The sequence below is a fragment of the Haliotis cracherodii genome, unplaced genomic scaffold, assembly GCF_022045235.1.
Source record: "Haliotis cracherodii isolate W230 unplaced genomic scaffold, xgHalCrac1.p SCAF_36, whole genome shotgun sequence".
Taxonomy (NCBI): domain Eukaryota; kingdom Metazoa; phylum Mollusca; class Gastropoda; order Lepetellida; family Haliotidae; genus Haliotis; species Haliotis cracherodii.
The window spans coordinates 532508-538507 of record NW_027266293.1 but is presented as its reverse complement, the minus strand read 5'-3'; positions in this window follow the sequence as shown (position 1 = coordinate 538507).

The following is a 6000-nucleotide window of genomic DNA, read 5'->3' as shown; positions in this document are numbered from 1 at the left end:
TTCCGACAGATTGTTCATTGTGTTGAAATGTTCCGACCAAGGATGTTGCTTATTCGGAGATCAAGGGAGAAGGGGAGGGCCTCGAGGATGGTCGAAAAGCAGGATGACGTTCACCTACCATCACTTTGGAAAGTGTTCATAAAATATATATGATATTATTATGGATGATCGACTTCTCACAACACGTCACATACCAAATATAGTAGAGACATATGCAGTAAACTACGTTTATGGCGAACACGCTTATACGGAACTGACCGATTTTACGAACTTATTTTGTGGTCCCCGCCAACTACTGTTTATATGTTGACTGTATATATGCTTATAAAACGAACTGCGATTATAACGAGCTGAAATTAGTGGTCCCTTTTCGTTCGCAATAACAGTAGTTTACCATAGATACATATCATGGGAGACTTGAGAACTCTCTGAAGAATGAACTGATAACGACAAAGGTTTATCTGCACGAGGCTCACTGATACGAAACTCTCCAGCGATTTGCAGCCATGGATAAGTCTTGAACCCACTATCAGCAGCTTATCTGTTCAGGCAACTGCGTAAGAATATCAAGATTTAACGTCGTTGAAGTTAATAGAGCATCTCCCGTATTCTCCAGAGTTGGTAGCTTGGGATGACTTCCGCCTCTTCCCAAACCTGAACAAAATTGTATGATAAGCATAATGCTAGCCTGTACGGATATCATGACGTCCTACATTGATGTCACACGCTTGTTACATTACAATTGACACTCTTCATAATTCCAGTAACCAGACATAGTATAATTGTGGTTGCAACACAAATTTTATTGTGAGACACACATATTTCACCAGGTTTCAGATAGTCTCAGTTTATCAACTCAAACGAAAATGATAAAACACTGGGGGCATGTTTTGACCCAAATCCGGACAGAGGTTATCTTGTGTAATATTGCTTACAAACACGGGTGCCAATGTCGTGTCAAATGACAGGAGTTATATTTACCTCAAGGACAGTCGTTTTACTAAACGTTTTACAAAATGATTAATGAAAGACTGATTCTGACATTCATGCATGAATGTATCTGAGAACATATTGTAAATTTAGTGCATGAGCTCCAAACACACAGGAGTGGCAAACAAATACATATCAAAGGAGACTTGAGAACTCTATGGAGAATGGACTGATCATGAGAAAGGTTTATCTGCACGAGGCTTCCTGGTCCTAAACTCTCCAGCGATTTGCAGCCATGGATAAGTCTTGAACCCACTATCAGAGAGTAAACAGTCAAAGCTGTTGAAATACCTAACGTCTTCTCCTCCGAAGTCTGTTCCATCCTCTGGCAAGGTGATAGCTTCGGTTTACTGGGATTGCAATGGAATCCTGCCAGTGGACTAGCCTCCAGAATGTCAGACCATCAGCAGTTAATCTGCTCTGGCAACTGCATAAGAATATCAAGGCTTAACGTCGTTGAAGTTAATAGAGCATCGTCCGTATATCTCCAGAGTTGGCAGCATCAGACTTCCGCCTCTTCCCAAACATGATTTTTTTATTTTATAGTAAGCATTATGCACAGGATGTTGACGTCATTTGTGCGATGGAGTGTTCACACCGCCTGCAGCAAACCCTCCACCAGTCAGTCCCTGGCACTCACGTGTGTGTGTCCCTCAAAGGGGATTATGTTGAAAAATCATTTGCAACGTACGAGTACTTCGTCAAAGCAGCCCATCATGCAATGAAGATAGACTAAGGACTAAGGACAAAGCCACCTATCGTAGTATGATCACGATCGCCGTCTTACATACAGCAGTGTCAGTGGTATGTGTTACCATAAGTGGAAATCACAACTTCCAGTTGACAAAAGACAGACCTAAATGTTTCTCTGCTACGCTGGAATGGTGCACTGACATAAAACAATCAGATCCACGGTCGCCTTGCAGAAGAAGCAAGGGTTTCTAGAGACCAATTCGAACCCGAAATCCCAACGCGATACATTCAGTTTGGATTGCAAACAATATAACATAAGATGGGTACCATGCCGAACATACCAGGGAATTGCATGCAAGACATCACACGTATATTATATCAGACCTCCTTAAAATATCTACGTAAACTGCATACAATAAAATAACAGATTAACACCTATCCTATTGATGTAACCCGTCAATAATGACTGTAAAAAGTCAATCATCACTTTAACAATTATTTATCCGATATTGCATGCATCTATTGGAAATATCTATGATATTGACCTTTTTAGGGCGATGATCTAAAGCACTACCGATACCTGTATGGTCTCCATGACGACCTCAGGGCCTTGGGATGAGAACAGGTATGTATCTCTCTGATGGCCTCAAGGACGATGAGGGATGAGAACAGGTATGTATCTCTCTGATGGCCTCAAGGACGATGAGGGATGAGAACAGGTATGTATCTCTCTGATGGCCTCAAGGACGATGAGGGATGAGAACAGGTATGTATCTCTCTGATGGCCTCAAGGACGATGAGGGATGAGAACAGGTATGTATCTCTCTGATGGCCTCAAGGACGATGAGGGATGAGAACAGGTATGTATCTCTCTGATGGCCTCAAGGACGATGAGGGATGAGAACAGGTATGTATCTCTCTGATGGCCTCAAGGACGATGAGGGATGAGAAAAGATATGTATCTCTCTGATGGCCTCAAGGACGATGAGGGATGAGAACAGGTATGTATCTCTCTGATGGCCTCAAGGACGATGAGGGATGAGAACAGGTATGTATCTCTCTGATGGCCTCAAGGACGATGAGGGATGAGAACAGGTATGTCTCTCTGATGGCCTCAGGGACTTGGGATGAGAACAGGTATGTATCTCTCTGATGGCCTCAAGGACGATGAGGGATGAGAACAGGTATGTATCTCTCTGATGGCCTCAAGAACGATGAGGGATGAGAACAGGTATGTATTTCTCTGATGGCCTCAAGGACGATGAGGGGTGAGAACAGGTATGTATCTCTCTGATGGCCTCAAGGACGATGAGGGATGAGAACAGGTATGTATTTCTCTGATGGCCTCAAGGACGATGAGGGATGAGAACAGGTATGTCTCTCTCTGATGGCCTCAAGGACGATGAAGGATGAGAACAGGTATGTCTCTCTCTGATGGCCTCAAGGACGATGAGGGATGAGAACAGGTATGTATCTCTCTGATGGCCTCAAGGACGATGAGGGATGAGAACAGGTATGTATCTCTCTGATGGCCTCAAGGACGATGAGGGGTGAGAACAGGTATGTATCTCTCTGATGGCCTCAAGGACGATGAGGGATGAGAACAGGTATGTATTTCTCTGATGGCCTCAAGGACGATGAGGGATGAGAACAGGTATGTATTTCTCTGATGGCCTCAAGGACGATGAAGGATGAGAACAGGTATGTATCTCTCTGATGGCCTCAAGGACGATGAGGGATGAGAACAGGTATGTATCTCTCTGATGGCCTCAAGGACGATGAAGGATGAGAACAGGTATGTCTCTCTCTGATGGCCTCAAGGACGATGAGGGATGAGAACAGGTATGTATCTCTCTGATGGCCTCAAGGACGATGAGGGATGAGAACAGGTATGTCTCTCTCTGATGGCCTCAAGGACGATGAGGGATGAGAACAGGTATGTATCTCTCTGATGGCCTCAAGGACGATGAGGGATGAGAACAGGTATGTCTCTCTGATGGCCTCAGGGACTTGGGATGAGAACAGGTATGTATCTCTCTGATGGCCTCAAGGACGATGAGGGATGAGAACAGGTATGTATCTCTCTGATGGCCTCAAGGACGATGAGGGATGAGAACAGGTATGTATTTCTCTGATGGCCTCAAAGACGATGAGGGATGAGAACAGGTATGTATCTCTCTGATGGCCTCAAGGACGATGAAGGATGAGAACAGGTATGTATCTCTCTGATGGCCTCAAGGACGATGAGGGATGAGAACATGTATGTATCTCTCTGATGGCCTCAAGGACGATGAGGGATGAGAACATGTATGTATCTTTCTGATGGCCTCAAGGACGATGAGGAATGAGAACAGGTATGTATCTCTCTGATGGCCTCAAGGACGACGAGAACACGGAATATGTTGATGGATTATTCATCAAGAATAGGTCAGTGGTAAGTAAAATATGTCTAAAACGGATTAAATTGGTATCATGTATTGGAGGGATTAACTCGGGCTACCAGTTACCCCATTATACACGCCGCTCTGTATTATCTGATACGAGTCACATACCTTTATTACATAAATAATGGATGACTGAACTAAACATATTTGTTGAGGGTTGTTATAAATTGCACAATAAACAGTCGCCAGTATATGATGGTAACTTTGATCTTGTAATGACTAATTTGTATATATATTCTAGTTTCTTCAAACCTCTCAGGGACTATATTATTATAAAATTAGCTGTACCAAAGCTGTAATATTTTATACCGGGCACATAGTTTGTATACAGTACCCATCTGGGGAATCGAAACCGATCCTTGGCGTCACAGACAATCAAGGCAACAGATGAATGAGTGAGTGAGTATGTTTTTAACCACTAGGCTACCCGACCGCCCAGCAGATGAATGAAGGCAACAGACAGATATATATATAGCAATAATTTGTTCATGAGATGATAATTGTTCCCTTATTTTCTTAAAGCCATAAATTTCAAAAAAGCTTTGAATATTAAAGTATGTCTGTTGTTTGAACGCCGCAATCAGCATTATTTCAGTATATGACGGCAATATGTAAACAATCGCGATTTGACCCAACAAACCAGTAGTCGACAGCTCACGCTATCCACGCTATCACGCACGGGTGGCCCAGTCGTCTAAGGCGCCGCGATTCGCCGTGCAGAGTTGCGTCCTTTAGGCACGACAGAAACCTTTGATTGTGAGTTCGAACCCCGGTTCGCCCCGATTATGTTTCTAGGTTTGTCAGCACCATACCCGTGCTCGTGGGTTTCAACGAAGTAATAAACGTCTTAGACCTGCATCACTTCGGGCTTTCCTCTCACATTAAGCTGACACGCCGTGATATGACTGGAATACTGTTAAAGCGGCGTTAAACCCAACTCACTCACACACACACTCAGAATGAAAGGGCAGGTTTTCTGTATTCTGAAGATAATGTTTGTTGATATTTTGAGGAAAGACATTTGGCATAATAAGCTTAAAATTTGTTATTAAAACTGAAGCATCTTCCTTGTAGTGAGAAACCCCATCTTGGAGATGAACGCCGTATTTCAGATACATCACTGCCTGTCAGCTTCACATGGACCATCTTCCCGAGGCAAGGGAGTTAACTGACTATAAAAGTCCAGTTTCCAACCTTGCCGAACTAGGCTGGTATTATGGAGTTACATTTTGGCTAGTCTAACGAGTCTATGCATAGTCCAATCAAAATCGCGCACTGAAATCGAAATCCGGTTCGTAAAGTGGCATGTAGATTTCTGTCGACTGCAGGATTTGCAAAGCATGTGCACCGCTAACTCGTTGTCAAAAGATAATTTCTAATTTTTTTCATGCTTTTAATCAAGGTGCTCACGTGATTTGATGCACTTCGCGATGTAAGACTCGTTTTATCACAAAATATAGATCTTGATTATCAATCAGATCGTCTTGACTGGGCGCCACCGTTTTGTTTGAAGCAAATGCAAGTGATACGAGAGGTTGAATCTGATTGGAGAGGCATAGAAAGGATATAACTCGTAATAGCCACTGGTGGCGCTACGATCGAGCCGAATAATTCCAGCCTAGTTCGGCAAGGGTGGAAACTGGTCAGTTAACTCTCTTGCCTCGGGAAGATTCACGTGGACAGAAAGCCCAAAGTGATGTAGGTTTTAGATGTTCAGCGCTTTTGTGAAACCAGCCATCAAGGGTATGGTGCTGGAAAAGGATCGTTAACATCCATCTGGAGTTCGAACCCATGGATCCAGCCACGACAAATTGCTGCGTCACCAGGTGTGTCTGAGTTTCAGTTCAACTTGACAACGTGATATGGCTAATTG